Source organism: Talpa occidentalis, unplaced genomic scaffold (genome assembly GCF_014898055.3).
Source record: "Talpa occidentalis isolate TD23 unplaced genomic scaffold, MPIMG_talOcc4v2.1 talOcc4.14, whole genome shotgun sequence".
NCBI lineage: Eukaryota > Metazoa > Chordata > Mammalia > Eulipotyphla > Talpidae > Talpa > Talpa occidentalis.
The window spans coordinates 15,589,085-15,600,035 of record NW_023601433.1 but is presented as its reverse complement, the minus strand read 5'-3'; positions in this window follow the sequence as shown (position 1 = coordinate 15,600,035).

Sequence of the window (10,951 nt, the reverse complement as noted above, 5' to 3'; positions counted from 1 at the left end):
CCCAAGAAGATGGCAAAGGCAGCTGACAGGTGCCCTGCATCCCACGAATACAAGGCCATGATGGAAAGATCAGGCAGGTGTGCAAGTTTCCTTGACATTATTAAACACTGTATTCAGTCTCGTGATGAGATTGTCAGTGTTTTTATTTCCAGAGTTGATGACAAAAGTCTCAGTTTTGAAATGATGAAGAAAGAACAAAGGAATAGCTTACTTCATTCTCCATGCCTCCTACTATCACCCCAGTGTTTCCAACTACAAAACATCCATAGCTATTACATAGTGAACGTTGAAAATGTGCCAGGAGCAAATACCAAGGTTTCATAAGCAATGTCTTATTTTATGTTCACAATGACTGTGTGAAGGAGACAAGACATGTTCCGTGTTGACGTGAGACGATCCAAGCCCCCCAGTCCATCTGGATTCTAACAGTGCCTCTCAAACACAGCCTGTCTCATCTCAGACTCCAGTGACCTCTATTCTGGAATAACATGGCACAGTGGGAAACATTCATGAGTGGAAAACCGATTGCTTTTTTTAACCCTGAAGATATCATTGAATGCCTCTGAGCTTATTTTTGCCTACAAGTGGGAGAAATCAATAACAGCTACCTAGTTTGAGTACATTCCAATAAAATTTCAATGAAATATTGTTCACAAAAGCACTGAAGGGGCCCTCAACATTGTCCCTTCCTTCTGTGTAGGGATGGGCTCCATTCTGCCACAGCAACTGCCCTGTGGTCACTGACTCCTGCCTTAAGTCCAATTACATACTCTGAAAATCCCTTTGCTAGTCACAGTCAACACTCACTAAACAGGTTTCCAAATCGACTCACTGCTTCTCATCTCAAGAGACTCCCCACAAACAGTGTGTGCCATGAGCTCTGCCCCCCTCTCTGGCTCAGAATGATCCCCAGATGCTTCTTTAGGTTTTGCTTCTATGTCATGGGCTTCCTCTCAAACTAAAATGTTCTCAGGTGTCCAGAATCGCCTGGAGTGTTAGTTCAAAAATGCATAGCTGGGAGACTGATCAATCCAGCTCTTTGGATGTAGGATCAGAATTTTAGTAAGATTCCCCAAATAATGTTATCCACACAAAATTGGATTTTTTGGGCCTCCCTGGTGGTGCAGGCAGTGAGCGCCACACTGTGAAGCTGTCCGCAGCCTCTGCAGCGTGGGTTCGATCCTGGCTGGCCGGTGAGAATCCCACAGGGCATGTCAGACCTCTCCTGTTGCGCCCACTGCTCCCCTCAGCAGTGTATTTCATCAGTTTGCCTGTTCTGTTCCCCGCTCTGTCTCTGTTCCCCGCAACTCTCACCCTCCTGTGCATCTGGCCTGTACCCCGGTTCTTGTATAAATAAATGAATCTTTAAAAAAAATTGGATTTTCAACATTCCTGTCTTTAGTTATTTCTTTTAACTCTGGATTATCAAAAAGTCAAACATATAAAAGAGTTAGAAGCAAATTACGATGAGTACCAATATACTCTTCATCTAGATTCAAGTCTTGTGAACCTTTTCCCTTAATTGCTTTATCACTAAACACATGTATATTTGTGTGTCCCAAAGCATTTCTATGTTGTGTGACAATGTTTAAGCTCCAAATATGACTTAGCGGGTAAGAGTAAAATAATTCTCTAAAATCATTTAATGTACATTTATATTCAAATTTCCCAAATTATATCAGAAATTTATTTTATAGGTTTTTTCCCCCTAATTTCCAGAAAATGTCCAGTCAAAGGTGATGCAATACATCAGACTGGTAAGTGTCAGCAGTTTTTTATCACCAAACATAAGCAGAAAACAAATACTGTATGATTCTACTTGCATGACAAACCTTGAGTCATCAGATTTATAGGGAAAGAAAACAGAAGGTGGGCCTCCCGGGTGGCGCAGCGGTTGAGCGCTGGGTTGCGAAGCTGCCCCCGGCCTCTGCAGCGCCGGTTCGATCCCCGGATGCTCCCGGCCACCAGAGGAGGATCCCACATGGCGCGCAGACCTCTCCTACCACCCACTGCTCCCCTCAGCAGTGTACTTCGGTCCTTCTGCCTGTTCTGTTCCCTGCTGTGGCTCTGGTGAATTCTTTCACCCTCCTGCACTTCTGACTGTACCCAGTGCTTGTATAAATAAATAAAAATAAATCTTTTAAAAAAAAAAGAAAACAGAATGGTGATTGTCAGGAGCTGGTGAGAGTGAGAAGTGGGGAGTTAGTGTTTAATGGATGCTGAGTTTTATAACTTGGTAAGGTGATGAGTTCAGTGATGGTTATGCAACATGATAAATGTATTTAATGCCAGTGAACTGTACACTTAAAAATGGCTATGATGACAAGTTTCACGTTATGGTTATTTTGCCATAATTTTTTAAAATGCTAATAAATAGAGGATCTAAAAGTAGAATGGCACGGGACAACATTTTGTTGTGCTTACGATTCTGTGGCTCAGGACTGTGAACAGAGCACCGCAGGAGTAATTTGTGTCTGCATGTCTCAGCTGGGACATGGGGGGAATGGGAGCTGGGATAGTGTAAAGGCTGCCTTACATCCTGCTTGCTGGTCCTGGCTAAGGGCTGGGGGCCTCAGTTCCTCCCCACATGGTCCCCTCCAGGTGCTTGTTTTGACTTCCTCACAGTAGAGTATCAAGTGCTAGTATTCTGAGGGAGACAGCGTTACATTTGTCATTCTCTCTGTGTTGGAGTTATCACAGACACCAATCTGGATTAAAGAGGGAGAAGCATAGACCTTGTGTCTCAGTAAAAGGACATTTAGTAAAAGCAAACAGCACATAGGAACACACTCACACAGACACAGGTGCACCATGTACACCCACAGCCATCGTGGAAAGTGCTCTTTGCCAACCACACAATGCTACTATCAATTGCAATCTCTTTGATGCTCAAATGGTGCCCAGTCCGGCAGGATGCCCACATCCTTTCGACGTCACTCTGAGTCTTTGTGTAGTACCTTGCTTTCTGGCTCAGGGTGATGATCTCAGACTCCTCCTGCCCCAACCTGGACTTAGCAGTTCTCAAAGGAGGGCTAGTTCATTTAATGTGAGAAATCTAGATAACATGCATGTTCATGATTGAGTTATCAATGCCTCTAAGTCCTTTCTGTGGACAGAGCTAGAAAATACTACTTTTATTAAAAAAACAAAAACAAAAAGCATGAAAAAGCATGAGTTTATGTTGGTGCTCCAAATAAAATTTAGTATTGTAAAGTTTTTTTCTCATCATCTTTATTCTTTTATAAAACATTTTCCATTAAAAGCTTGGTTCCTCATAATGCTGACATATTAATTAATTTGCTTTTTCTCTCACTACCTTTCTGAATCTTCAGGTCTTGTGCCAACAGATACTCCTCCGTTAGGTTTAATTTTCCCATCTTTGACCCTTTATAGCCTGTCTTGTCTCCCTGAAAGACTCCCTGTACCCTACCTTCTTACCTTTGTATGGATCAAAAGGCACTCGTGAGCAGATTTATCTCACAAATTCCTGTGTTTCGTAGAATAGATGATCAAATAAGACACAAAGTGAATGCTGAAGGTTGTCTCTAAAATGGCCTAAAAGGCAAGAAAACTCCTTTTCTGAACATCAAAGAACATAAAATGTATGAAAAAAGACACAAGATTCCTTATACCCTCCTAAAACTAGTCTAATCTGTGTGATAAACTGGAAGATACCAACGTGAAGAGAAAGCTCTACTCTTACTTCTGAAATCTATTTCACCATTTTATAATTGAAGAAACTTTAATGGAATGCCAAGACTTTTTCACTGAGAGAAAGTTGCTCTAATAGCCAAAGAAACAGAAAAGATAAATCCTGCTATATTTGTGTTTATCAGAAAGAAATCAGTTGGAATTAATGAATCATCAAAATACAGATTAGTTTAATGCAAAAACATCGGCCAGCAATCTCTGCTGCTGACTTACCATGGCCCTATCGAGGGCTTGAAGTTGGTTCTTCACAGTTCTCAGAGCATAGATGGGTGTGATTATCACATTACAGGTAATGTAACCGAGGGTCAAAGAGACTAAGTAACTTGTCTAAAATTACACAGTAAGTTGAGGAATCCGGATTCCAACCCAGGTCTGTCTCATTCTTTACCATTCCACTGTACTTTAAGAATAGACCTGTAATTAGTACAGAGTTAAAAGGATGCGGGAATTCCTTGGGGGAGTTACTCTAATGAGTAGGTGAGAGTGATTCGTAATTAGCATATCAAGGATCTCTAAGTAAATTAGTGCTTCCCTATACAGAGGGGGCTTAAAAATGAGTTAGGAAGGTAAGACTCTGCACTCAGCCTTCCCATAAGGAGATCTGAGCATCCTATAATTGTGCACCTTGCCATCTGAGTCATCACTCCACTGTTGTGGAGGTGAAATTAATTAGATTTGACTATGTGCATTTCATCAAACCAGAGGAATAAAAAGCATTAATCACCACCCTTTTTTCTATATTATCAATTTAATTAATTGGGGCTGGTTTCTTGATGAGTGGCGAAGCTTCGTGATGTTAGCCTCCCAGCCTCCACTCAGCTTGGAGGGGGCAGGGAGCCCGTCCTGACCTGTTTACAGCAGCAGGTGTCTCTCTTGCCTCCAGACGTAGAAGAAGTTCACTGGGGAGGCCACAGAGCACCTGCATTGGAAGCCAGATCCCACAACTCAGAAAGATGACTCATGCTGTGTCCATGGAAATTTTCCTGTCTGAAAAGCTAGAGTGATGAGTCCCTACTCCTTGGGGCTGCTAGCGAGGGGGAGGAAGTTAATATTTGCATTTTGCAGAGTCTCCGTAAATACTATCATCATTACTGCTGTTCATCATCACTGCTGAACAACCTGTGCAGATTGTTCAATAGATGTTTTGAAATTGGGGATTGCTGTAGAATGAATGTTTCTGTTCCCCCCCAATTTAAATGTTAACATCTTGATCCCCAAAGGGACCGTATTTAGAAACAGAGCCTTTGGGAGGTAATTAGGTCATGAAGGTGGAACTCTCCTGATGGAATTCATATTCTTAGAAGCTCAGAAAGAAAGAGCTTTACTGCTCTCTCTCTCTGCTCACTGCCATTTGAGGTAACAAAGGAAGATGACTGTCTGCCAACTGGGCAAGGGTCTTCACCAGACACTGGATCTGTGGGACCTTGGCCTTGGCCTTTCCAAACTCCAGAATTTTGAGAAATAGATGTTTGTTGTTTCAGCCATCTAGTCTATAGTATACTTGCTCTAGAGGCCCTGACTGACTGATACAGGGATTATATGTAGGAAGAGGAGAGAAGCAGGAAGGGAAATAGGGTAGAGGAGAGAAATAAAATAACAAGGCATCTAGAAATCATTTCTTTCTGGAAAGATTTTCATTTCACTCTGAAAACTATTCTGGAAAACTCAAATAGCTTATTCTGTTGGGTGTCCTAAGAGAATTCTTTTTTCCAGGACATGATCAGGATGGCATTACGTTTCCTAGGGCCGTGTTAAAGGGGAGATCTCTACAATGAGGTCAGCCCAGAAGCCACCAGAGAGATCTTGAAAACAGGCTCACACTGACCTCTAACCAGCTCTAAGACCGCCAGCACCACCCATGGATCATTAACAGGCTTCATGCTGGCACCAAAGCTGTGTAATCTGGGTAACAATAACATTAAGAAAAAAACCAACATCCTGGGGACAATGCCAGTGATCAGGGCACTGTAATTGCTATAATTAAAAGCAAATCAAACACTGCAGCAAAAATAGGTCAGTCATTGGCTTGGTGCAATCTTGAGAGTGAAAAGCAAATTAAAAAAAAAATTAAAGGTAAACAAGTTTCTATAATACTCGAACAAGACATCAGTTGGGACTCTGCATAGGAATGTCTCCACACACTGCTGGATATTAAAAGGCAACTTTATCAGTGCCATGTGGCTCCGACAATAATTGAGAACACGGAATCCCAGAGCATGGGAGACGTTTCCTTCTAGTTCTTACTGAACACAGACTTTGTTTAAGTAACAAACACATTGATCCAAAGACAAGCTCCCTTTTCCTAGTCTGGAGACAAGTCCCTTTCAATCCAGAGCTGGGAGATGAGGTTATCTTTTTTTCTCATTGTTCCATCTACAGGAAACTGTGTCCTGAGAGTCATATTTCTCTTATTTCTTCTGCGGGATCCGGTGCATGATAGGTGCTCACCAAAATCCTCATTGCGCAAGTAAGGGGTTTGTTTATACACAACTAATAAACCTTGGAACTCGAGTCAGGGCTGCCAGAAGGAACTGAGGAAATAAGCTTTTATTTAGAAACCCCTTCGATGACTTGTCTGTTAGGTGGACCATTTATAATTAAATTGGTTTGTGAATAGACGGAGTTAGATTTCCAACTCCATTGTTCTCCACATACCTGAACTTGGGCAAGTTCTTTAATTCCTGAAGTCCTCATTTCTCCTTCTATAAAATGAATATTATATTACATTACAATGATATACATAAAGCGATGGAAGCTTAGAGTAGAGAAATTTTGGATGGAAGATTCCACAAGGTCAAAACCCAGAGATGGGGGTAGGGATGATTAATGATTCTTAAATCAGCTATAGAAGTTTCCAGGAATCTGGGGCTTGGATCAGGGAGGATCAGTTACAGAAAACCAACCCAATCTGACCCCAAAGCAGTAAATTCTACATTAATTTCATCAAAGAACACTGTGTAAGATACCCCTTAATCTGGCAAAATGCAGATCTTTTCCTAAGACTTCCTGCCTGTGTCTATGCAGGCATCTTTTTTCCTAAATAAACCTGCCCCTTTCAAAACCTGCCCATCTCTCTCTACACAGGCATATCCTTATTTCTTCTCTTTTACTTAATAAACTTGTTGTGTGCTGCTGAATGGGAAAGTCTGCTAAATTCATTTTCAAAGGAACCCAAGAACCCCACTCTGAAACCCAACATAACGTACCTGGCACACTGTTAGCATCTGTAAAATGGTTCCCAGGGATGTTACCTTTCTTTAATTCTAATTTTCTACGATCTGTGCACACCCAGCTGAGCATGGGTTTCAGCAACTGGACAAGCTCACTTTGCTTGAGACAAGAAAAAGAAGAAAAAGCTAACCACAAAAACAAGTTTTAAAAGCAGCACCATTGCCAAGACATGTTGAATAAAAAGAAAGCCAGAACATGTTTTGTGCTCTCAGGGTACAAGAGAAATCATCCACTACCTCTCTGGATTCTTCCTGGATTGGATGAGTAATCAAAACAGCATCTAAAGGATTAGCAAAGGAAAAGCAATCCATTTAATAACATATGTACGTAGAATTTACATGGTTGTGAACTCTAAAGAATAATGAAGTGAATGAGGGATATTTATCCTGCATTTTGGGACTTGGGGCATGAAGGACAGAGAGGAGGAGGTGACCTCATCTTTACTCTGAGCATAAAGATGACATTTTTAGAGAAACATGTTTACTGACAAGTCTAGAACTAGCTGAGACCCCCCAAAATACATTCTTGTAGGTCATAAAAAGTAGAGCAATTAAGAAAAGGACAGAAGCTTAGGATAGGATGATCTCTTCTTCCAGTAGGGGAGGGCAAAGGACTTAGGCAAGAACTGATGCTTTGCCACCTAAGGGCCCTCCCTGCTCTCAACCCAGAACAATCTGCATTTTTTAAGTCATGGTAATAGACCTCTCCAAACTCACATGATTTTAACTGACCTCTAGTTTCATACCAAGATAATAAGAAGTCTCCTCCAGGACTCTTGAGAAAAGTGTTCCTGAATCTTATGGGGAGAGTGTCCCTGTATTTTTATGCCAGCAGATAGCACACATGTCCTTCTTGCACCCATACCCTCCAATGGTTCAGCATAGCCCTGTGTAGGGTAAATGAAGATGCTCAGGCTTTTGTGTCATTGGCCTCTGTGGCTATAATCTGTGACTTTAAATGCAGGTAAGCTCTTGGGAGCATGAGCTCCGGGTACTCATGCCTGATGGTGGACACCTGGAGGATGGTGTGGGCATGGGTGAGTGGGCACACCTGAGCCAAGAGACTGAGTAGCTAAGGGCAGCATCACAGAGGACCCTGCAGCAGAGAGCGGCGTACAGCAGCAGAATGGCGTAGATGACAGGAAGGTTCAATGCAGACATGTATGGAGCCCTTTGAAGCCAGGGGAGGTGTTGTGGGGTGGCTGGCCATGAGCAGATGGTACTCAGTGGCCAGCCTACTCTCTCAGTGGGCACCTCTCCATGAATGGCCAGAGGTAGATGGATCCCTGTTGCAGTTGGAACAGGGATGATGCCAAGGCTCCAAGGTTCCTTTAAGCTGCCTGAACTGACCACGAACCTACCTGCGTGGGGTGGTTGCAGAACACCATGGTAATGCTAAATTACTTGGCCTTCACCTGCTTGTTTGGCTTCAAGGCAAATCCTCCTGGAGGAGCGAGTTGACTTTCAGTGACTGTCAAATACCCATCTTTCCTCATAGGTCCAGTACAGCTTCTTTGCTTTGCTTTTGTAACTCATCCTCATCTTTTACAATGAAGGGAATTTTCCTAGTGGTGGCGGGGAGGTGGTACAGTTGTGAGAGACAGATTGTTGAGAGTTTCCTGGAGCCCATTCAATAATGAGAAGGGAGAACACAAACAAAAAAAATGTTAAAATATTCCACAAGGAGCTGACTTTACAAAGGTATTACTAGACGGGGATCTTTGGTATTTCACTGAGTCTTCATCTGCCAAGTTCTGGTTACATACTCCAAGTTTTGAGATGCACATATTTAGGGGTCCTGCAAGAAGAGGCCAGGTTCCCCCAATAATAGCCTCCATTGTCTCTGTCTGGACAATCTGTGAATAAGATCTTGTTAAGGACAAAAGTTAAGCTCTGCTTCTCAACCAACTATGTGTTTAAGACTCCTTTGTGACTCTTCTGTTGAATATAATACTTGCACAATTGACAAGACCCATTTATAGACAACACCATTGGATTCTCAGACTGTCTACTCTAAGCCTTGTCTACTAATATCAAACAATAACTTGAGGAAAGAATTTCCAGAGTTTGCATCTATTTAAGTAACATTTCTTACCATAGGAACCAATTCCTCAGGACTAAATAATCGCTCATTTTTTTTATTGCAAGATTATCTCTGGCAGGGTTCAGCCATGATAGTCATGATAGTAATGATAGCCATGTTCCAACCATTTATTTGAAAATTTTCCCACAGGAAACCTGTAAGGAAGTGGGGGAGGCACAAAGGACAGATGCAAAGATGCAACCAACAAAGATGCAAATTCAGACAGAGTCTCAGACTGAGCCTGACCCTAGAAATCTCTGGGGCATGAGTTCCACACCAAACTTGTCTCCATGTGAGGCAAGAGAATTGAGTCAGTGTGTTCCCTGAATCAGTGAGTAATTGCTAAATTCCCAAGCACTGTAACTGTCTACACTTGAGGGCAAAGGGCCTTCAGCAATCCTCTAGCCTTTTTCTGAGGAGCTACAGGTGCTAGTTCTAGAAGCAAAAGAGCAATGAGCCTGGAAGAGGGATGGATTGAAACCACGGTTACCAGATTGAGGAAGTACAATTATAGAACAAATATTCATGGGAGATGAATGACAGATGGAAGTTTGGATGGAAGACTGGATGGAAGGTTGGATGGAAGGTTGGATGGAAGGTTGGATGGATGCATAAAAGACAAAAAATTATTTCTATTGATCAAAGTGTCAAATATAACTGCCTCCTTTATTAAGCCTAATGGAAAGAGTCCAGGGGGTCTGACTCTGTGAGAGCCCTGACAATGAGTTCAATGCCAAGCTGAACATCTAGAACTATGCCACTAAGGGGGTTGTGCTGCAACTTTGGTCAGGCTCTCCCCCAGGGCACATCCTTCTGACCATTGTCTTAACAAAACACCCCTCTCTTGCTCAAGCCTGCCTCGTGAAAGGGCACTGAACACTTCAGGCAACCTGTTAATGAATAATTACTTCCCACTTTTCTTGGTTCTGTTTGGAAAGACAATTGTAACCCACTGTCAATACAGCCTTCTTGATTATTTGTGGCTGCTATCTTTTTTTCTGCTTTGGGCTAGAAACCCTGAATTCCAGCCAACATGGTTGCATTATCTTCTCAAAGGTTCTAGGCAGCAACCCTGGTGTGAGCATTGCAATGGTCCATTAGGACAGGAATCTGACCTCCTTTAGTCACCCATGCATCCCATTTGAGATTAGTGAGTAGGTGCTAAGCAAATATTTTCTGGAGGGTGAAAGCAGAGTCCCCCTTCATTAATGCTCCCGCAACAGTCCTTGTTTGGAAACAAAATTTGTATTGAATTACATTGAATGAATAATTAAAGAAAGGGAAAGCATGATCACTTTTTATTGAATTGAGTAGAGTTTTGTTATAAAAGTGTTCCCCTAGGCTTCCTGTCTTTGTTCCTGATCTCTTTCCCATTTCAATGTTTTCACTCATAAACATAGAACAGTTCCTTTGGATCTTCTATTTAAAAAGGAACTTACCTAGTTCTAAATGACAGACCTTCCAAATGTACAATTCAAGGATACTGCAGCAGAAGCAAAAAATCAGCAACTGTTTGTTCTAATCGCCTTTCCGCTAACATGGAATCCAGTCAATGCACAGCAAAGTGACAGCAACACACTCAGATGAAAAGGGGAAAATATCCTATAGTGGCCTTCTTCATTTAACTTTTCATTTTAAAATAATGAGTCACAGGAAGTTGCCAAAATAACAAAGAGATATCTTTCTCCATCCCTCTTCCTCCTATTTTACATAACAATCGAACAGTGTCAGCACTGGAGGTCAGAGTATCTCTTTGCTCCTGGCGATGCCTTAGAGGCGGGGAGCTTACACTAGTGTTTGGCTGGAGCTTTTGATTTAAACTCTCAATCTATAACAGTTGCCCCTTCCCTGCCCAGTAACTACAGTGAGAAGGCTTTATGGGGCTTTTCTTATCTCCACTCACTGGTGTTACTGGGTTACTGGCTTC